Genomic DNA, 22,742 nt, shown 5'->3' with positions numbered 1-22,742 from the left:
CCCCATTGGGTCCCCAGCAAGCGACAGGCACTTGTTCTTCCCCTAGCCCTGCCCACTCCCACTGGTCACCTGTCCTGTCTGCTGTGCCTCTAGGTTCATAGCTGAGCTGCAGGTCAGGGAGCAAGAACTTGGCCTACAAAAAATAAGTCCCCAGGGATGGGGAGCGGAGCCTGGAGCAACGGATCTGGGCGTGACTCCCTGAGCCTCCCTCCAGCTGTGTAGGTATAGGTAAGTCTCTAAACATCACTTTTCTGACCTGTTCTTACCATGAATGCATCAGGTCATTCTTTTTAAAGATTGATTTTATTTATTGGAAAGGCACACTTACAGAGAGGCAGAGGAGGAGAGAGAGGTCTTTCATCTGCTGGTTCACTCCCCAAATGGAGCTGAGCCAATCTGAAGCCAGGAGCCAGGAGCTTCTTCTGGGTCTCCCACGCGGGTGCAGGGGCCCAAGCATTTGGGCCTTCTTCTACTGCTTTCCCAGGCCATAGCAGAGAGATCATAAGTAGAACAGCCGGGTCTCCAACCACGCTCATACAGGATGCAGGGACTTTACCTGCTACACCACAGCGCCAGCTGCCAGGCCACATTTGTGGGTGCTGAGCTTATGATGTCATATGACCCAGAGACCAGCAGTGTGACTCTAGGGCAGGGGGCCTCCATTTTGCCCTGCAGCCCCTGTGTGTTGTGAGGGATGCCCTAGGACTGAACCTCCAGCTATTCTCCATTGCAGCTCACCAGCCTCCTGGCTGGGCACCCTGTCTCATAGCCCTGTTCATCACCTGCGACTTCTCACCAGCTCCACACAGTCAGGTCCTGCTCTGCTTCCGTCTGGCTTGTTTCTCTCTAGCCCCTTCTCTACCTCTGTCAGGGCTGGTCCCAAGAGCCATTTGTCATCTGTTGGGGAGAGTTCCCTCGGGGTGCCATGCAGCACTCCCTCCCAGAGGCTGTCCTGGGACTTGCAGGCCTTGCCTGGTCACTGCAGCTCTCCCATAGCTTTTCCTCCCCCTGCAGTCCCAGGGACTCCCCAAACTCTCCTCCTGGTCTTCCCCAAGTGTCCTTAGCAGAACCCTGGGGTCCTCACCGCACACACCCCTACCCTGGCTCTGTAGCTGGGCGTCCTGACAGGAGGACACAGAGGTGCTCCCTCCTCACCCCTCCCAGGGCCTTCAGTCTGGGAGAAGGTGACACGGTGGGTTTTCTTTTGTCGCACTTCCCACCACCGACTTGCCACTGCTCGTCACTGTCGCGAGGTGGGTGAAGTGAGATTCTTCCCCCACATCCCCTGCTGCAGATCCCGAGTTAACCCCTCTGAATCAGAGCTGAGTAAGCTTGGATGCACCGTAGTGGGAGGGAGGAGGCAAATGGGACTCTAAGTTGGACTCCTAAGGCCGGCTCACAACCCCAGGTGGGCCAGAGCCTTGGCTCCGCCTCTGTTAAAGCGGCATAGCACCAGGCAGGGGGTGTTTGTGATGCCATAATGTGTATGGTATGAAAATGTCTTGTGAGGCAGTTCACATAAATGGTAAAGCACACATAATGTAAAAGTTACCATTTCAGCCACGTGAAAGTGTAAGACTCTATGGCATTCAGTGCGTTCACACTGTTGTGTGATCAGCAGCATAATCTCGTTCCAGAACTTTCTCAACACTGCAAATGGACACCTGTAGCTCTTGGTGGCCACTTCTCACTCCCTGCTCCTGCAGTCCCTGGCAACCACGTTCTCAGTCATCTTCTTGTCTCTCTGACCGTGCCTAGTCCGGACGATGCATACTAACACTCATGCAGCACGCACTCCTTTGTAGCAAGATGCTTCCACGCTTCATCCACATTGCCATGTGTGTCTTGGTGCTTCATTCCTGTGTATGGCTGTGTGATGCTCCACCATATGGCCATGCAACAATATGCTCACAGAAAAGTGGGTTCAGGGGGCTAGCATTGTAGCACAGCATTTTAAGTCCCAGGAATTGTGCTGACATCCTGTGTCGGAGCACTGGTTTGAGTCGCAGCTGCTCTGCCTCAGATCTAGCTCTCTGTTAGTGCACCTGGGAGAGCAGTGCTGGTGGCCCAAGTGCTTGGATCTCTGTCACCCATCTGGGACATGCAGATAGACTTCTGGGCTCCTGGCTTTAGCCTGGTCTGATTCTTGCTGTTGTAGCCATCTGGGGAGGGAAGCAGTCAATGGAAGATCTCTCTCTCTCTCTTTGTCTTTCCCTTTCTCTATATCACACTTTCAAGTAAAGAGACTAAATCCTCAGAAAAGGAAAAGAAATGGTGATTTGGATTGGGAATCTCATCCTGACACTGGTCAGCATTGTGGGGGAAGGAATGGCTTGAAGCAAGGGCGCAGGGATGCTTAGTGTGGAGAAAAGGAAGCCGGGGTGGGTGTTAACATGAGGCTGGCCTTCGAAGTTCCCAGCAGTGCTCACAGAGGGCTGGGCTCATTGTATCTGACTCCAGATGGAGAGACCAGGACCAACAGGTGAGAAGATTTCTGACTCTTTAGATCGGCTTGAGAGGATCTGGTGGGAGGCTCCACCGGGTTGACCCTAGCTATCTGGATGGGAAGAAAAGCACTGTGGGGGGCTGAGGAGGAGGTGGAGAAGCCTTGGGCGGGAGCCACTGCAAGTTCTCAGGAGTGGGGGAGACCATGCCCTGTAGTAAGGCTGGGTTGGAGGTAGAAGATGAACAGGGTCCCATGGACTGAGTTTGTGTCACTCTTGCCAAATTCGTATTGTAAGCTAAGCCCCGGGCTGGCACCACAGCTCATTAGGCTAATCCTCCGCCTTGCGGCGCCAGCACACCGGGTTCTAGTCCTGGTCAGGGCGCCAGATTCTGTCCCGGTTGCCCCTCTTCCAGGCCAGCTCTCTGCTGTGGCCTGGAGTGCAGTGGAGGATGGCCCAAGTGCTTGGGCCCTGCACCCCATGGGAGACCAGGAGGAGGCACCTGGCTCCTAGCTTTGGATCAGCGCAGTGCGCCGGCCGCAGTGCACCGGCCGCGGTGGCCATTGCAGGGTGAACCAATGGCAAAAGGAAGACCTTTCTCTCTTCTCTCTGTCTCTTTCTCTCTCACTGTCCACTCTGCCTGTAAAAAAAAAAAAAAAAAAAAAAAAAAGAAAGCTAAGCCCCAGGAGAATAAATGGCATTAGGAGGCGGGGTCTTTGGGAGGTGACTAAGTCTTGGGGGTGGGGCCTAAGGGCTTTAGACTCAAGCTGGCAGTGATGGCTAAACAGCTCATGAAATACCAAAGCCCACCCCTTCTCCCCACCCCACTGTCACCCACCCCTGTTCATCACTGTGTTCCTGTCTTACAGGTTCCCAGCCTGACTCTTTCCTGACATTTCCCATCTCATTCCTGCCCCTTACTCTCCCCTTGATCTGTTTGCTCTTCCACCAGGCTCCGTGTGGATGCTGCTTCTATCGGTCTGGTTCTCATCGCCCCGACTGAAATGCCTGACCGGAGCTTCTTTGACAAAGGTGAGGTTTATACGCTGAAGTTTATAGGTTGGAGGTTACAGTTCAGGATGAGGAATCCCCATAGCCTGGCATCGGTGGTAGCTGGTCATGGCAGGTGTGGAAGACTGACCACAGGTGAGGCAGGAAGGAGAGAGGGAATCCAGGCTGAACTTGAACTGAGATAGTCAAACCTCTCCTGAGAACCACGCTCCCATGACCCAAAGACCTCCCACAGATCCCACCTCTCAGAGGCTGCAATTAGATCAAGTCTCCACCCTAACCAATCAATCAGAGCTCAAACAGCTCATGAATTCTGGGGCGACAAGTCTTTATCCATAACCCTGCCTCGCTCAGAAAGCGTTTCCTGATTTGCACTGCTCTTAGCTTCCCTACACCCCCAGACCTTGGTTGTCCTCTCCTCTGTGTGTTCCCAGAGATTGCTGCATGTCTCCTGTTTTATCGTCACACTGGGAGCTTGTGCCTACAGGTCTGTTACCCACATCACTGCGTATTCTGTGAGCCGAGACCCAGTCTGCCTTACACCTGTAGGCAATGCCTCACACATGGTGGGCGATCAGCACATATGCACCAAAAGAGAGACCAGATGAATGAATGAATGAATGGATGAATGAGTGAATGAAGGGACTGGTGGAGATGACAGTTAAAGTCAGGCAGGCTCCAGCTTCCTTTTCTTTCTTTTAAAAAGATTCATTTATTTGATAGGTAGGAGAGAGAGAGAGAGGGAGAGAGAGAGAGAGAGAGACTCCATTCCTTGGTTTACTCGCCCAAATAGCTGCCTAGGCAGGGCTGGCCCAGACTGAAGTCAGGAGCCTGGAACTCCACGTGGTTCTGCCATGTGGGTGGCAGGGACTCAACGTACTTGAGCTGTCAGCTGCTCCCCAGGCACATAAGCAGGGAGGTAGATCAGAAGCAGAGTAGCTGGGGCTGGATCCAGCCCTCTGATATGGGATGTGGGCATCTCAGGTGGTGCTTGACCTGCTGCACCGCCAGCTCCCTTTCCTAAGCCTACAGCAGACTCCCTGGGGAAGCAAGGTCTCCTGTACCAGGGCAGCTCCCTGAGGGCTGACCACTCAACCTAATGTGCTGTGAGTCAGTTAAGGAAATGGACCGTGTGGCCTCTGAAACCCCATCTAACTCAAACCTTCTGTGACTTGATGGCTCCAAGAACTGTTCCCTGCCCTCTACCTGGGCCATTTCTCAGGCCAGCAGAAACCCGGCCGTGGCCCAGGTGTGACCCAGTTGCTGATGCAGGATTCCTCAATCTTGCAGGTGCTGCTCTTTATAGAATTTAATCTGGTAATGCAGCGCCTGCCCGGCCTTGTCATCAATCACCCTTTCCAGCCAGGCCTGCAGAGGAGGCCAGAGGAGCAACAGAGAGGAGGGCTGAGGGCTGTGTGAATGTCTTAGCCCGGTGTCAGGAGTCAGTGGAGGTTAGAGCGGGGGAGTAGCTGGACAGGCGGGACGTGGGGGTTGGTGGGGACTACAGAACAGAAGCGTGGATGGGGGAGGTTGGGTGGAGAGAAAGCTCCCTGTTTCTCTATTCAGAGGGCTGTGGAAGTCTAAAATCTGGCACTCCTAACACCTTGTCCACTTTCTCAGGCTAGCTCTTCCCCAGGGCATAAAAGCCATCTCAGCTCCTTTGGTTTGAAACTTATTCTACATCAGAGAGGCCAAAGCATTTGAGTGTGCTATTAAAGTACTCCTTTCACAAAAGGGAAACTGAGGCAGTGAGAAGCCCTGTGACTCGCCTAGTAACTGGTCACCCTCTGGTCAGCTGTCTAGGCATCCTGAGTTTCTGTCGAGTGACCAAAAGAGGACGTTGAGCTGGGGTGGGATGAGCTATAGGATGGGGGACCTCTAGACCTGGTGACAGCCTCTTGGCACATCGTTGCTGCTTCTGATTTCTTGCCAGGTACCCAAAGCCCATTTGGTTGTGTTTTCCAGGAATATTTTTATTTAGATTTCCTTCTGCAAAGTTATTTGCTGTTCCCCCATGAGCAAAACCTCCCAGGGCTGTTCTGTCTGTGACCCTTTTATGCTGGGAAGCACAGTGTATTCCGTGAGCTATTTTCTGTTTTGTTTCCACTCACTGACAGGGTTTATTTTTTCTTCATGCAATGCATGCAAAGTCCCTTTCATCTGGGGAGCTGTCCCCATCCGTAGCAGCCTCCCCTCACCCCCTATTTGCTCTCCCCTAAGTCACTTTCTTCCTCTCTTTAAACGACACAGATGGAGAGATGTAGCAAAAGGCAAAAATGTGCACAGACACAGCTCATGAAAGGCAAGACATGGAATGTAGCAAATTCAATGCCACCCAGCAAGGGTAGGGGGCCCGAGAGCAGAGATGGGGGGAGGGAGGGATAAAATGCAGATCAAACAAAGCAGCGCGAGGAGCGTGTGCTTTCAGCGAGGTTTCTGGGCACAGAGGCGGGCGTGCTGGTGGAATAACTGTGCCCTCCTGATGGGTACTCCGCCTCATGCCAGCCGCTGTGCCAAGCCGGACACCCTCCACTAGCTGCCGCAGTGTTTTATCTTCTGGCGGGAGCCCTCGCTCACTCAGGGGGAGAGAACTTGATTAATTAAGGGAGATCTCTTTCACATGGACAGCTGCTGGGCAGGAAGGACTGGGCTGTTTCGGGATGAAGACGTCCAGTGTCCCCAGGGCGGTTGGCTGCCTCACCCTCTGCCCTTCCTCCCACCCTCACCGGACCGCCGACCTCGCCCCAGGTGCCTGAGCCCACACACCTGCGTGAAGCTCCTTTCCTTGCTCCCAGTGCAAAACCCATTTCTTCCCTGCTTTCCCGGGGGGTAATTTCAAAGAGCTCGCAAGGAGACCTTTCAGAGGAAATGGCATATTCTCGCTGGAAAACAGGGTGTGATGATTGAGGCAGTGGTGGGATGAAGCAGGCAGACGGTGGGATCCTTCCAGCCACGGAGCCTTTGCCGGAGCCTAAACATTTCCTATAAGCTATCAAGTGTGCCAGAACGGGGCACTGGGGGCAGGGAAGGGGGGCCCTCTCACTCAGCCTCCCTGTGTCCCCCGCTCTGACCTCAGCGGACACAGAAGCACCGGCAGCTCTTTAGCCTCTTCTGTCGCCTTCTTAATGTCTTCGCCCATGGACAGGCTGGGGAGCTCAGGGCTTCTCCCCTTTCAGGACCGCATTGTCTGGGGGTGCTTAGTAGGGGGCTCCCCACATTGCTCAGCTCATTAAAAGAAAGCCTGGCCATGCAGTGGCACAGGTAATGAAGCATCGCGGGGTGCCTGCCAGCTCTAATAAGACGGAATGAACTGAGGGGGAGAATTAACCTGGTAGGATTAGTTCATTCTGCAGCAAGATGCTTGGAATCGCCTCTTAGACCCCGTGCCGGGAATCTTAAACACACTCCTCTCTCAGGAGGGGCGCTGGCTGGGGAGGAGGGCACTGGGCTGAGCTGGAACAGACAAGCAAGGCTGTAGAGCGGAGCCCGTGGCTGAGGGGCTGCGCTCAGCTCTCAGCCAGGCAGTGGCCGGTTTTCTCCCACAGGCCATGCTCAGAAGGCCCGGCTGTCTTAACTCCTCCAGCCAGGAGCCTCCTACTTTTTCAACCCACCCCAAGCACTGAGGTTCCAGGGAGGGGAGCCTGCAGCTAACCCTTTCATGGCCAGGGTGGCAGGGACCCCAGGGCCGATGCCCAAGTCTGGACCTGCAGACATGTGATTGCCCATGCTGCTCCGAATTCCTGGACACTGGAGGAGGTGCCAAGAATGGAAGGAGCTCATCATCCCTTGGAATTCAGTTGTGTGACGTGGACAAGACAGGTCCCCTGTCCCTGGGGAACCCACACATTGTAGGTGAGAGGCTGAGCCTTAAGGGACCTCAACACTGGTCTTGTACTGAGGGCAGACAGGGTACACAAGAGGAATTGGCTGATTCTGTATGGCTAAGGAGGGAGGCGAGGGCTCAGGGGGGCCTTGGTAGCAGAGGCAGGTTTCTCTCCTTTATCCAGCCCAAGCATCTCCATCAACCTGCTCAGAGCATCAGAGAAGAGTAGAATCAGAGGCCAGGGTCTAGGACACCCAGTGATTTTCAAACTTTGTCTCTCCTGCAGGTCCACATCTGGAACTGTGGGAATGAGAGTTTCCAGGGGCCTGGTGGGCCTGTATTTAGACAAGCCTCTCAAGTGATCCTGGTGATTAGCTGAGTCTGAGGCCCTTCTCTCTTTCTTCTGGAGGTGGTGATGTGGATGGGAAGATGGGTTGCACTGTGTGGTTCAACACGAGGAGCTCATAAGTGGCAGCTCCGGGAGCCAAGTCCAGAATTGCTTATTCCCAAGTCAGCGCATTCTCCAAGGGGAAGGCTGTACACCTGCTTCCACATGGCAGGGGAGGTGCTAAGAGCCACCTTCAGAACGTTCTGTGTTAGGGTGATGTGTTCAGAAAGGGGAGAGGTGGGAAGGCGGGCTCGTTTCCGGGGGTGGGGTTTCCTGCTGCATCCTGCAGTAGTGTACAGCCTCTCTTAACCCCACCTGCTCCAGACTGCTCGCCTCATCCCTGGAAGGTCATATTTTCCAACTTGGAGGCCAGCAAAATGTCAAACAAACTGGTGGGCTGCTCTTACTCTCAATGCAGATGGTGGTATTTATGAGGGAACAAAGCCTTGCCGTAAGAAGTTGCCAAAGTCTCGCTTCTCGAGTCAAGGCTGCGAGGCAGCCATGGGGTATGGAAACTGTAACTTCGGGGCCTAATAGCTTTCCTGAAAGGGCTCCAGATGCCTTTTTTATCATCCTGGGGTGATGCCCTGTGTAAGTCTTTTGCTTGTCAAGCACGGAGTTGCTGTGGCTGGCTAGCGTGGGGCCTTGGCTCACTGGCCATCTTGTATTCAAAGTGAGAAAAGAATCTATTTCCACAAAGCGTGCATCCAAGACAGCCAAGCTGAGAAGTCTTTGCTGGTTTTCCAAGGCAAGCAGTCCTAAATTTCAGTCTGGGTTTCCTGCCTCGGGCAGGCTGGCCCTGCACTGCCCACAGCTCTCTCGCCCTCTGGGAGCGCTAGTGTAATGTCCCCACTGGCATCCACATGCAAAGGACACCAGGGCTCTGTGAGGGAGGCGTGGGAGACTATTGCAGGGGCCATGTTTAATTTGGCAGGTGAGAAAAAGGATGCAGAGAGACTGAGAGATTGAGTGATTTTTTTCTATTTAGAGTAAGTGGCACATTGGAGACGCACACCCAGGTCTTCAGGTTCCCCCTCTGACAGTGACAAATCAGGTCAGGCCAGTTGCCTTGTTCCAGCTTCATTCCTGCCCCTGGGACTTGGGGACTATGTCGCCTTCTGTACCACCTTCTCTTTGTGCAACTTTCTAGACCCTTCAATACCTGCAGCTCCTCCAAGGAGCCTTTGCCAGTTGCCCTGGTTGTCGGTCCTTTCTGAACCTGGATGATACTAAGCCCTAGTTATGTTCCACCCACCTAGCAGTTTGCTCAATGTCTAATGAGTGTCATTTCCCTGGCACTGATAACTATATGCATTTCTTGAAGGTGGTCGCTTTATGACTCTTTGAAGGTTCCCAACCAGATGCCAAGCAGAGTCTAAATTTTTCTTCTGAAAACCTATGTGGAGAGAGCCGGCAGCATTTGTCCTCCTAAGGGAATTCAGAATCATGACCCCATTTAGCATCTCCCAACATCTTTGGTTCCTCCACATGTTGTTGGTGTCGAGACAGCAGCTATCTGGCTGGGAGAAAGCACCCAGCTGTTCAGAGCAGCTGGAAGCCAGGGAGGGTTATTTTGGGCTGAGTTATTTCTTCCTTCATAAGCCCTTTCAAATAATATTGTCTGGGATTCTGCTTCTTGATGAATAAGGCTCTCCTCACTCCTAAAAAATGGAGGGAGAGAAACTGCTGCGGAGACAGACTGAGGACAGGGCTGAGAACAATGGGAAGTGGGATTGCTTGGTTTGGGTGGGCACATGTTCTAGGGACACCTGCCTTGCTTGCTGCTTCTGCACAGCTGCCGATCCCAGGATGCAAAGAGGGTGAGGTGGTGTGGATGGCAGGGCCAGTACTTGGAGCGTCAACTGTGACCTGAGGGAGGAAACGCCAGCCAGGTAAAGAGCTGGGGAAGGTTTCAGGAAGAGGACGCACAGGACAGTGTGGCAGAATCTGGGGAAACAAGCCCAGGAAAGGAAAGAGGCCAAAATGAACAGGGAGCATGTGGGAGGTGCCCGAAGAGAGGAGGCTAGCCATGATTTCAGCAGCGCAGAGTGTGGCCGCAGCTCAGTGATGGTAGCAGAAGGGGAAGAAGAGGGAGGATGGAGTCAGGAGCTGGGGGTGGAGCTTGTGCAGATACAGAGTGGTCAGGCCTGTGGAGGATTGGGCGGGGGTCTGCGGGAAGTGAGGATGCAAGGATGAATCCCAGGGTTCTGACTTTGGTTGAGGAATACTGGATGGAAAATCTGTGTGTGTGTGTGTGTGTGTGTGTGTGTGTGTGTGGCTGGGAGTGGTGAAAGCAAGAGCTCCAGTCCTGATGTATCCATACCAAACAGACAGAAATGCCTGTCATTTATTCAGCCATGGCTGATTGTGCACCTGCTACGTACCAGACAAAGTACTAGGCACAGGAGCTCTAGAAGGAATCAGACACAGCTCCCCTCTGTGAAGTGCACATTCCCAAAGAGACAGGTGATGAGACAAGAAAATAAAACAAACTGAGGGCTGGAAAGGAAGCTGCGCCTGGGAGAAAAAATAAAGCAGGAGAGGGAATGTGAAAAGTTGAATTTTAAGGTTTTATTTATTTAAATTTTTACTTGTTTTGGTGGAGGGAGGAAGAGAGAGAGAGAGAGAGGAGAAAGTGAATCTCCTATCTGCTGGATCTCTCCTCAGCTGTCTGCAACAGCCAAGACAAGAACCCAGAATGCGGCCCAGGTCTCCCACCCAGGTTGCATGGACTCAAGAATTTGAGCCGTCACCTTGGGCTCTCAGGGTGCACCTAGACAGGAAGCTGGAATAGGAATGGATCTTGGTCTGGACCCCAAACCTGCAATATGGGATGCAGGTTTCCCACATGGCATTTTTTTTTTATTCATGTTGTGTATTTCCATTTCAGACATAAACAAAACGAGTTAACATCGCATACACATTCTATGGCACATTTATCTCGCTTACAACTTTGGGTTATCATAAATCAGGTGCAATGAACGCTCTGGCATTCTTCGTGCATGTTCTTTATACTTAGTGTCAAATAAGTTCCCCCAAGGAGCTTCCCTGGGGAAGATGCTCGGGTTGTGGGTCTCACAGCTGAATTTCTAGCTGGTGGTCATGGGGGAGAACTTGGGGGCGGAGCAGAGCCAGAGAAGGAGCTGGCCTCACAGAAGGCTCCAGCAGCTTCTTTTTTTTTAACTTTTATTTAATGAATATAAATTTCCAAAGTACAGCTTATGGATTACAATGGCTTCCCCCCCATAACGTGCCTCCCACCCGCAACCCTCCCCTTTCCCACTCCCTCTCCCCTTCCAATCACATCAAGATTCATTTTCGATTCTCTTTATATACAGAAGATCAGTTTAGCATACATTAAGTAAAGATTTCAACAGTTTGCTCCCACACAGAAACATAAAGTGAAAAATAATAGATGATTTTTTTAAATGATGATGAAATCAGATCAGACCTATTGTCATGTTTAATCCCAGTGAGAGTCAAGTTGGGAGTTGATAATTTCTTCTTCTTCTTCTTTTTTTTTTTTTTTTTACAGAAGATCAGTTTAGTATACATTAAGTAAAGATTTCAACAGTTTGCACCCCCATAGAAACACAAAGTGAAATATAATGTTTGAGTACTCGTTATAGCATTAAGCCTCAATGTACAGCACATTAAGGACAGAGATCCTACATGAGGAGTAAGTGCACAGTGACTCCTGTTGTTGACTTTACAAATTGACACTCCTGTTTATGGCATCAGTAATCTCCCTATGCACCAGTCATGAGTTTACAAGGCTATGGAAGCCTTTTGAGTTCACCGACTCTTATTTTGTTTAGACAAGGTCATAGTCAAAGTGGAGGTTCTCTCCTCCCTTCAGAGAAAGGTACCTCCTTCTTTGAAGACCTGTTCTTTCCACTGGGATCTCACTCACAGAGATCTTTCATGTAGTTTTTTTTTTTTTTTTTTTTTGCCAGAGTGTCTTGGCTTTCCCCACATGGCATCTTAACCATTGTACCAAACACCCTCCCCAGGAATTGAAGTTACATACACAACGTCTGGAGATGGCCTCACTAGATGGTGAAGTTTAGGCAAAGCATGGAGGAGCTGAACTGATCACAGAGAAAATACATTTGGGAGAAGCAGCAGGTGCAGGAGAGTGAAAATAAGCAGTTGCTCTGGTGGTATAGGAGCAGAGAGAGGGACCTGCGTGCCCCTGAGTGAAAGAAGCTTAGCCCAGAGGGAGTCATGTAGTGTGTATTGGTGAGCTGGCCAGTGTGCACCTGGGAGCGGGGGGCTTCACACTACTACCTGGACTGCCAGGGGAACCCAGTGGAGGTTCTCGGGCAGAGTTTCTGACAGCTGTGCCAAAAACAGACTGTAGAGGAAGGGGCAGGGAAGCAAGTAAAACCAGAGGTTTCAGAGCAATCCTAGTGTGGATGAGTCACAGTGGCTGGAGCTGAGAATGGTCCGATTCTCCCCACCCGTTAAAGGGGTGATGAGTGCAGTTGCAGGTGCATTGGTCTCAGGGATGAGGAAAAGGAAGTGCTGCGGTGAGTCCAGTGTTTTTAGCTTCTCAGTTGGAAGGATGTGGCTGTGGTTATGTTCACTGGAATTGGGAAGGAAACAGAAGAACAGAGAGGGAGCACACACGTACCCGGATTCCTGATGGGAATGGTTCAGGAGCAGTGTGATGCCCTAGCTGTGTTTGAGCCAGGGTCTGGCTACAGTCACAAATGCACAAATGTGATGCTGAGAGCCAGAGACAGGACTGTGAGCCCTGGGGCTCTCCAGCATGTGGACACAGGTCAGGCGGAGCTCAGGAGGTTTCTGAGAAGGGATGGTCAGGAATCCCTGGAAACCGGGTGAGCCAGTGAGCCAGGCTGAGGAAGCGGATCAAGGACAAAAAAGTGCTCCTTGGGGAGGAATGCTGCTGATCATTGAGAAGTTGAGGACTGATGGTTGACGTTGGCTTTAGCCATGAGGATGGCATTGGTGCCCCTTTATGAAAGCCATGCTGGAGTCCCGGCAAGAGTGCAAACTCAAGCAGAAGACTGCGAGAGAGAAGTGAGGCAATGCCTTCTTGATGGGTATAGGCGGCTTTTCCAAGGGACTTTGCTCTAGCGAAAGAGAAAAGGGGGGATAGTTACAGGGGGAAAGCAAGAACGAGAAGTTTTTCTTAAAAAGAAAAACAACAGCATGTTTATATGTTGGCGGGAAAGACCTGGTAAAGTGAGAAAAATTTATGCTATCTTTGTAAGAGGAAGGAGGGGAAGTGGCCAGGGCACCGTCCTTGGAGATGCCAAGGAATGAGTCCGAAGGCCGCGTGGAAGAGCTGGCCCTGGAGCAGAGAGGTTCACAGTGTTAGAAGGGAGAGAGGCGCTGTGCACATAGAAGCTGGGGGAAGGGAGCGGATGGATGTCGTGGTGGGCGTGGATGGTATCCCTCTCCTGTGGTTGCACGTTTCTCAATCAGACAAAAGCAAGGTCATCAGTGGAGAGTGGATTCCTGAGCAGACACTCCACATCCAGGGGGAGATTGAAGGCAGAGCCATACAACAGAGTGGGGAGTCGGTGAGCAAGTGCACCTTGTTATGGATGCCAAAGAGCCTCATAGGCCCCCCTGAGTTGATTGAGAATGAATTAAAATAAGTCAGCATGGCTGTGCTTTTCTTAAATGTGTTCAGTTGTGCAAGTGGAGGTAGGTTGCCCAAACTCAGACTGTAACTCAGCCCGGTGCAAACAACTACCTGGGGGCCTGCATTGTGGTGTGGTGGCTTAAGGTGCTGCCTGGGATGCTGGCATCACTTACTGAGTTCTGGCCACTCTGTTTCTGATGCAGTTCCCTGCTAATGCTCCTGGGAAAGCAGCAGAAGATGGCTTGAGGGCTTGGACGCCTCCATTCTGGCCCAGCCCCAGCCATCCATTGTGGCCACTTGGGGAGTGAACCAGCAGGTGGAAGATCTTTTCTCTCGGTCACTCTACCTTTCCAATAAATAAAATAAATCCTTAACAAAACGTAGCACCAGATGATAGAGAACTTGAGGGCAAGAATGCTGAGGGTGGGGTGAGGAGTGTGAAACAAGGGCTGACTGGGAATTTAACCTGGAAGAGTGGGGCAGAAAGGGCAGGGAGCAGGTTGTTGAATCAGTGCCCTGAGGTTCTGGAGGAGGAAGAGATGGGGCTGGAGTTGAACTACTTGAAACAGTGGACTTGAAGGATAAAAGCACCATTCAGAACATGGGATGTATGAGGTTACACTTGGAGGCAGAAGTTCTTGACAGTGACAACATAGGGTGTGACCCTGAGAGTGACTGTGGAAGTCGGGGACCAGGAGTGCTCCAGGGTGTGTTTGGAGCACAATTACTGTATATTAAATCACCAGAGTAGGAAGAGAACAGTGTTAGAGAGAGGGATGGTCAGGATCTAAGCTCCTCAAGGTAATGGGCATTAGTTGACCATGACAAGAATGGGAGGTGGGTGGGAGGGGTTGGACGATGTGAGATTCTAAGCAAGGCTCTTTGCTGGAGGAAGAGAGAAGACGAAGCGACATCAAGGAGTGGGACAGATATGTTCCACGTTGGCCCCAAGGCTGAAGGGGCCTTTTGAGAGGGCTGCCCAGGAAACCAGTCCCCATGGGAAAGAGAGGTAGGTTTTAGCTAGAAGGGTGTTCCCAGGAGCAGGGGCCAGGTTTGAGTTGCAGAGGTGAGCAGTAGGGTGTCAGGAGAGGGGGAGTGGGGTATGAGCAGAAAAGGCAAGGCACAGCCGGTGCTGTGGTATAGCGAATAAGCCACTGCCTGCAGTGCTGGCATCCCATGTGGGTGCTGGTTCGAGACCAGGCTGCTCCACTTTTATTTTTTTATTTTATTTTTTAAAGATTTACTTATTTATTGAAAGTCAGAGCTACACACAGAGAGAATGAGAGGCAGAGAGAGAGAGAGAGAGAGAGGTCTTCCATCCACTGGTTCACTCCCCAATTGGCTGCAATGGCTGAAGCTGCGCTGATTTGAAGCCAGGGGCTAGGAGCTTCTTTCAGATCTCCCACATGGGAGCAGGGGCCCAGGACTTGGGCCATCTTCTACTGCTTTCCCAGGCCATAGGAGAGAGCTGGATTGGAAGAGGAGCAGCTGGGACACAAACTGGCACCCTTATGGGATGCTGGCACTGCAGGCAGTGGCTTTACCCACTACGACACAACACCAGCCCTCCCCCCGACAAGCAGTCTAAATAACTATGACAAACTCCTACCCCCTACACATTTTTTTTTTGACAGGCAGAGTGGACAGTGAGAGAGAGACAGAGAGAAAGGTCCTCCTTTTGCCGTTGGTTCACCCTCCAATGGCCACCGCGGCCAGCGCTCCGTGGCCGGTGCACAGAGCTGATCCGATGGCAGGAGCCAGGTACCTATCTTGGTCTCCCATGGGGTGCAGGGCCCAAGCACTTGGGCCATCCTCCACTGCACTCCTGGGCCACAGCAGAGAGCTGGCCTGGAAGAGGGGCAACCGGGACAGAATCCGGGACTAGAACCCGGTGTGCCGGCACCGCAAAGCGGAGGATTAGCCTAGTAAGCCGCGGCACTGGCCCCTACACATGTTTTTAATTCATTTTGCCCTCCCAACAAATTTATAATGTGGGCACCATTACTGCCTTAATTTCATTAAAATAATTGAAATTGCTTGTTGAGTACAGAGCCAGGATTTGAACCCAGGCAGCAAGGTTCCAGAAGCTGTGACACGTCCATGCTCCCACCTTACCTTCGTGCATTCTAGGGTCTGTACTGCTGCTTATTGGTTATGGGCCTTGGGAAAGTCAGCCTTTCTGAGTCTTACTTTCTACCTGTGCAAAATAAGACTGATAATATCGGAATTAGTGATGCAGCAGCTGGAACTCGTAGAGAGGGACACAGAAAATTGTTTGGGAAGGTGAGATGTGGCACAGGCCTCTGAGAAGCTGGATAAGAGGTACTGCTTTAATAGAGGCACAACATGCTTGGGAAGCAAATAGAAACTCCCGGTGATTCAAGCAGGGAAGGGCTTTTCATTCATGAGAAGTCTGATTGCAGTGAAGGGGGTAGGAGGGGAGCAGAGACGCTGATGCTGTGCGAGACCTGGCTGCCTGAGAGCTCAGACTTTGTTTTCTGCCTAACAGGAACCACTCAAGTCTTAACCCCACTGAGAACTGCGAGCCCCCAGGATCCAAGCCTGCTACTTTTGTCTTCTCCTTTTTCTATTTTTTTTTTCAGATTTCTAAAGAGTAGAAATGTGGAGAGCAGACCATGAAGAAGAGAGAGCGGGAGCTGCCTTCTCAGGGGTGCCATGCTTTGCAAACGGAAGCTGGCGGTATTCTCATTAAAGAAATGCAGTGTGGAAGAGTGGTCCTGGTGTTGAAGAACCGCATTTTTGTAAGGAACCAGGTATCTTTAAGGGAGTCCATCAGCGATAGCGATTGATTATTGCAGGAAGGCAGTTGTTGCTTTTAGAGCAAAGAGCTCTTCGACCATTCCTGTTCTAGCTCTGAAACCCCAGCTGGCGATGGACTCAATCTACCACGTTAACCTGCGAGCACCGGCAGCCGTCGCACTGAGGTCCATCTGACAGAGCACAAGAAGTACCCTTGTCGTGTGGGCCATTTGTCCCTGCACACAGGAAGAGAGGGTGGGGGACATGTGTGGTGCATGAGAACAATTCCCCCCAGCAATGCTGCCATTGCATGAGTAGTGCTGATGTGGTCCTTGCCACCAAAGAGCCAAGTCCAAGTGCCCACCTTCACACACACAAGGAGATGGACTCAGGGAGCGCAAAGGCTCTTTGATGTTCCAGCTCCCCGGGGTGCCCTTTAGACTCCCACCACTGACCCTGCAGCCTGGCAGGTGGCACAGTGAGCAGGGAGAGCCTGGAGCAGACACCGCCGTGAGGACAGCGCTGGGCTCCCTGACTGCACCTGCTGCTCCCCCAGTTCCATTCCCGGGAAGTGCTCTGAGTCAGCCTTCCCCCAAATGGAGACAATGGTGCCATTTGCTACTTAGTGTACACTGAACAGGAGAAACAGAAGTCTGATGGTGGCAAGAGAGATGTGGGGTGGACACAGGCCATTTGTTTTTCCCCAGCAGCTGTGACAGTGTCCCTGAGCAATCCAGGTTTAGCAGGTTGAACTGTTCTCTCATCTCAAGAGGTGGCTGCTGGGGCAACAGACAGGCGGGAGGAGGGGCAGGGCCAAGTGGGTTCAGGCAGAGTTTGCCTTGACATAGCACTCTGCCAGAGTTGAGGGGTGGGGTGGGGGTTTCTGGCAGTCCCAGTTTCCCACTGCACCAAGGGCCTATGTGCGGAGCTGGGGGCGTTTACAGCTCCTGTCTCCTTTCTCCTCCTTGGAGCTACAGCAGGTTTGTCTCCTGCTGCGTACAACATGCATACTAATTGGAATCTCTCCCTGAGAAGAAGCCTTCTTCCTGACAGATCCTTTAAGAATAGATGGAGGTTTTGAAAAACTCAAGATGGCATTGCCTGTAATTATGAAGTAATTGGTGTAATTGAGAGCTCAGGGTCTTATGCAAATCATCTCCTGTTTTTAACTTTACATCAAGACTATTTTATTTATTTATTTTTTAAATTTGTATTTATTTATTTGAGAGGCAGAGTGCCACATTGAGACAAATAGATCTCCCATTCTGTGGTCTCTTCCCCTACCCCAAATGCCTACAAGAGCCAGGGCTGGGCCAGGCCCAAGTCAGAGGCCTGGAGTTCCAGCCAGGGCTCCTGTGTGGGAGGCACTGACCTAAGTATTTCACATTGAAGACCAAATCACTGCTCAAGCCTTATGAATTTTGGAGGGATTGCCCCGATTCCTCTCAGTCAAGGTTTTGTTGATCTGCTAGACAAGGTGAATAATAAGAGTAATCTCCCATTGTGAGAATGAAATAAGGTAAATGCCCGAGTGTTGTGAACTGTGAAGTTGCCGGTCACCTGCGTTAGGAGTTCCCCTTCCTGTTTCTTTTTTTATTTTTGACAGGCAGAGTGGACAGTGAGAGAGAGACAGAGAGAAAGGTCTTCCTTTGCTGTTGGTTCACCCTCCAATGGCTGCTGCGGCCAGCGCGCTGCGGCTGGCGCACAGCGCTGATCCGATGGCAGGAGTCAGGTGCTTCTCCTGGTCTCCCATGGGGTGCAGGGCCCAAGCACTTGGGCCATCCTCCACTGCCCTCCCTGGCCACAGCAGGGAGCTGGCCTGGAAGAGGGGCAACCGGGACAGAATCCGGCGCCCCTACCGGGACTAGAACCTGGTGTGCTGGCGCCGCAAGGCGGAGGATTAGCCTAGTGAGCCATGACGCAGGCCCCCCTTCCTGTTTCTTTTCTCTTGGCAGGTTGCAGTGTGGTGCAGTGGGTAGGGCAGTGTCCGCAGTGCATCTGGAGTCAGGACTCGCACTTGGAAACTGGAGTGTGGCCCTGCTTGTACAGAGGAGACCAGGCGGGGTCAATTGTTGGATGATAGCCTCAACGGAAAGCACTTTGAAAAGGGTTAAGTGCTATCGAAATTCGTGTTTAACCAGGGGCCTCATAATTTCTCTTCCCTGCTATGATTTCACCTGATGCCTGGGAGAGAGAAATTTTCCAATGCAATCCTGCCCAGATCCCCCATTAGCAGTGCTGTCAGCTCCCCCAGGCAGCGTTACAAACAACCAAAGACTTGATGGCTTAAAAAAACCCAGAAAGTTCCTCTCTTAGAGTTCTGGAGGAAGGAATTCAAAGCTCTTCCGGGAGCCTTGGGGAAGAATCCCTTCCTTGCCTCTTCTAGTTTCCTAGTCCATGGCTCCAACCACTGCCTCATCTTCTCCTGGCCTGCTCCGTGGTGTGTCTGTGTCTCTTTGTGTGTGTTTCGCACAAGGACACTTTTCATGGTATATGGGAGCCACCTTATAATCCAGGGTATTTTCCCATCTCAAGACCCTTAAGTCCATTACATCTGCAAAGACTTCTTCCAAATATCACAACATTCACAGATCCTAGGGATTAAGGCTTGACGTTTCTGGGGGACCAGTATTCAGCTGACATGGGGAGGGAAGGCTCCCTGGAGCCAGGCTGCCCAGGCCAGAATCAGTTCCACTGCTTTGTACCTGGGTGACCTTGGGCATCTCAGTTTCATCATCTGCTTTGGGTGTGTTACTTCATTTCAGGGTCTCATCTGCAAGGTAGGGGACATACTAAGTCCTCACTCCTACAGTAGTGTGAAGGTTACTGGTCTTAATATATGTAAAGCACTTACAAGTCATTAGCTCACAGGTATAGAAAACACTTTGGCTCACAGGTAATGCTCTCAAGATGGTTACATTACTATATTGAATTTTTCTTAATACTTGGCTGTAGATTTGCTAGCATACTATTATTGAAGCTCTTCTAGAATTTGTGCAGAAGTTGGTGTAAATTACTTTTTACTTGCTGAAAAATTGTTTTCGTGCTTAATGAGATATTACCCATGGAAATAATTAACATTCCCATGACCTGGTCTGGTTTTGCTCTTACCATCATTTTATAATTTTTTTTAGAAGTTCATCATGCTTCCTTTTAAAGTATAATTTTTCTTATTGGAAAAATAAAACTATGGCAGCTTGACCCTGTAGAAAAGGAAATTATCAACTCATCCTAAATCATATCCTGTCATATCCTTGGAATTCCCAGTGTTTCTCCACCAATGACCTATTTCATCAACCTCTTTCCTTGATCAATCACCATGAGCCACAAAATTAAGATAATTTTACTTTAAATGCAAATATGATTAAGTATTAATAAATTCATTGTTTTCTAATGAAAAAACATATGTACCAGTTTGCCATCAAGCTGGATTTTAACCAAGATGATCAAAAGACTTATGTTGTTAAGATGACAATATTACCCAAAGCAATGAACAGAGTCTCAGTGAAGTGTTTTGCAGAAATAGAAAACCTACCTTAAAATTCTTATTGAATCCTAAACAGCCAAAACAATCTTTAAAAAGAAAATATACTTGGGAGATTTTCATTTCCTGATTTTTAATACTTACTACAGTTGTGTTTGAGTAGTTTGTTTTGATAAAATAGCCAAATAGTACAGTACTGGCATAAAGACAGACATATAAAACAATACATTAGAATAAAGAGCCCAGGAATAAGTCCTCCCTCATACATATGGTCAAATGATCTTTTGGAAAGAGTGCCAAGATCATTCAATGAAGAAGAATGATGTTTTCAACAAATGGTGTTGGGAAAATCACATATTCACATGCCAAAGAATAAGGTTGGATACTTACCAAATACCATATTAAAAAATGAGCTCAAAATTGGATTGCAGATCTAACTTTAAGATCTACAACTATGAAACTCCTAGAAGAAAATAGAGGATGAAAGTTTTAGGACATTGGACTTGGCAAGTATTTATTAGATATGACATGAAAAGCACAAGCAATAAAAGCCATAAAAGCAAAAATGACTCAGTAAAAACAATGGAAAACTGTTTTACATATCAAAGGACATTATCAAGGGAATGGAAAGGCAATCCACATAATGGGAGAAAATATTTGCCAAATCATATACTTGATAAGGGATTAAGATCCAGGATAAAGAACTCCTCAATAAAAATAACCAAAAGCCCAATTTAAAAAATGGGCAAAATACTTGAATAGTCATTGATCCAAAGAAGACACATGGATGGCCAACAAGAAGCTGCAAAGGTGCCCAGCATTACCAGTCCTTGGAGAAAGCCACTTAAAGCCCAATGCAATATCACTTTACAGTGGTAGGAAGGCCATGATTAACAACTATAACAGCAATCAAAGAAAAGGAATGAGAATCACAACTGTTGGAAAAGTAGGAATCCTGGGCTACTGGTGGGAATGCAAAATAGTGAGATCACTGAAAAAAGTACTGTGGTGGTTCCTTAAAAATTTAGATACAAAATATGGAATTACTGAGTTTCAGTTTGGGATGATGAAAAACTGGAGAGATGGATGGTGGTGATGGTTGCACAACCACATGAATACACTTCATGCCACTAATTGGATACTTACAATGATTAGAATAGTTTTAATTTTATGTTTTTCAAATTTTATAACAAAAACTTTAAAAATGGGCTTCTGGGGGCCGGTGCTGTGGCATGGTATGCTAAACTTCTGCTTTTGGCACAGGTATCCCATATGGGCACTGATCTGTTTCCTGGCTGTTCTTCTTCCGATCCAGCTCTCTGCTGATGGCCTGAGAAAGCAGTGGAAGATGGCTCAAGTGCTTGGGGCCCTACACCCATGTGGGAGACCTTGAAGAATTTCCTAGCTCCTGGCATTGGATGGGCACAGCTCTGGTCCTTGTGGCCATTTGGGGAATGAACCAGTGGATGGAGGACCTTTCTCTCTGTCTCTCCCTCTCTCTGTCTGTAACTGTGCCTCTCAAAGAAACAAATTAAAAAAAAAATTTAAATGACATTCTGACACCATCTCTTTCCTATGGACCTGCATGGTAAGGGGCCACAGAGTAGGGCTTGACAGTGTTATGGACATGTGTATCCCAATTATTATAGTCCAAGTTCTTGCCTTCACAGAGAGGAAAATTCAAAGCAGAGGCATAAATAAGGTGCACAAGTGAGAACAAGATTTACTCAGAAGTGAGAGAGTGAATGCACACTCATGCACGAGTGTGGGCAGCCCTGCTCCCTAAGAGATATGTGTGGTGAGTGGGCCAGACAATGGCCTATGAGGAGACAGTGTGGGAGGAGCCAGAGAAAGATCAACAATAAATGCAGAAAGCCAAGAGGCGACACTGCTGCTCTCACAGTCGCTTTGATGGGGTAGAGGGTGGTCTCTGAATAAACAAATAGGGTGAGATTCTGGGAGCTTCACGGCACCCACACATGGAGCTTAACTTCTATGTGGCCATATTATGACGTCTTCTTGCAGGTGCAGGAGAGGCAGGTGCATCTTGGGAAAGTGGGCATACTGAGTTGACAGGTAAGGGATAGAGTTACAGGGTGGGGCTAGAAGCAGTAATGCTGATAATCTCCCAGCTCCTGTATGTACTTCTTTCCACTTGGCTGTTTTTCCCATACCAATGGGAACCTGCGCTGTCTTGCTTAGGAAGACATCATGACCGACATTTTCTTTTCTTTATGTAATATGTATTTTTAATGAAACGTGATGGTCTTTTTTTTCCCTTTAATTAGTTGACAAACAATAATTGCATGTGTTTATGGGGTCAGGGGGAGATGCAGGGCTGGCGGCAGGGCTGCTGAGCTGTGAGAGGGATTCGATCTGTGAGGCGGTGAGGGAACTGTGCCTGCAGCCAGGACAGGGGGCTGCCGAGGCCCTGGAGAACTTTGGGGTCTGCTTTTGGACACCCTGAGCACTCACAAAATGATCAGGACATCATTGATACGTTTCTTCCAGGCGCTGGCACAGTACTAGAGTGAAGATGGATTCCTTCAAGGAGCTTACAGGCTTGTTGGGGAGATGTTCTCCCCAAAGGGAACAATGAGCAGTTCAGGGAACAATAGCTGAGCTATCACCAGCCACTGATGATGAACTATCAAAGCAATGGAAGAGACACTAATTGCTCAGGGAGTTCAGCCGGCTGCTTGATCGGCAGGAGCACTTGAGGCTGGTGCCCTTAGGAGATAGGATTGCCTGGTGGTGTACGGGTCTGGACCTAGTCAATCTTTGTTGATCCTGAGCCAGTTTTTAGCCTCCTTAGGCCTCGATGTTCTCATCTGCAAAATGGGGTATAGTTCTTTCCCCTCACGGATTGTCATGAGGCTGAAGTGAAATTGAGCGCTGAGCTCAGTGCTGGCACATTTGTCACACACTCGCTATTAATGCAGAGGAGGCGTTGGGGCTGCATCTTGAAGGCAGAAAAAAGGGGATTCTGGGAACGAGCAACAGTGAAGTAGGCGGCTGGCTGTGTTTGGAAGCAGAAATAACGGGCGTGGTTGGAGGAGAAGCCTTCCTTCTTTGTCAAGTCTTGCTTGCCTGCAGAAAGTTTAGCCTTTAGTAATCCTAACCAGTGTGTCCTGGACACTGAGTGTTGGTGCAGCTGTACAGACTGGCTGTGGGAATCAGTATCCCCCATTTGTGTGTAATACATCGTTCCTACA

General features: G+C 49.9%; 1 long non-coding RNA gene across 9 annotated transcripts; it reads left to right on the top strand.

Moving 5' to 3' along the window:
* Positions 1-1,967: 1,967 nt before the first annotated feature.
* LOC149128615 (uncharacterized) lies at positions 1,968-21,072 on the top strand. Of its 9 annotated transcripts, none has more exons than XR_016213408.1 (4): positions 1,968-2,482; positions 3,397-3,476; positions 15,887-16,057; positions 20,791-21,072. It is a non-coding gene; the product is annotated as an uncharacterized LOC149128615 (long non-coding RNA). The 9 variants fall into 9 exon arrangements; XR_016213409.1 differs by having other exon boundaries at positions 2,479-2,525; XR_016213400.1 differs by lacking the exon at positions 1,968-2,482 and adding an exon at positions 2,497-2,597.
* The last annotated feature ends 1,670 nt before the right edge of the window (positions 21,073-22,742 follow it).

Source organism: Oryctolagus cuniculus, chromosome 1 (assembly GCF_051225735.1).
Source record: "Oryctolagus cuniculus isolate XC-2025 breed Fujian yellow rabbit chromosome 1, ASM5122573v1, whole genome shotgun sequence".
In the NCBI taxonomy this organism is placed as follows: Eukaryota; Metazoa; Chordata; class Mammalia; order Lagomorpha; family Leporidae; genus Oryctolagus; species Oryctolagus cuniculus.
The sequence above is the reverse complement of the archived record's forward strand: the minus strand, read 5'-3'. Positions and strand labels throughout refer to the sequence as shown.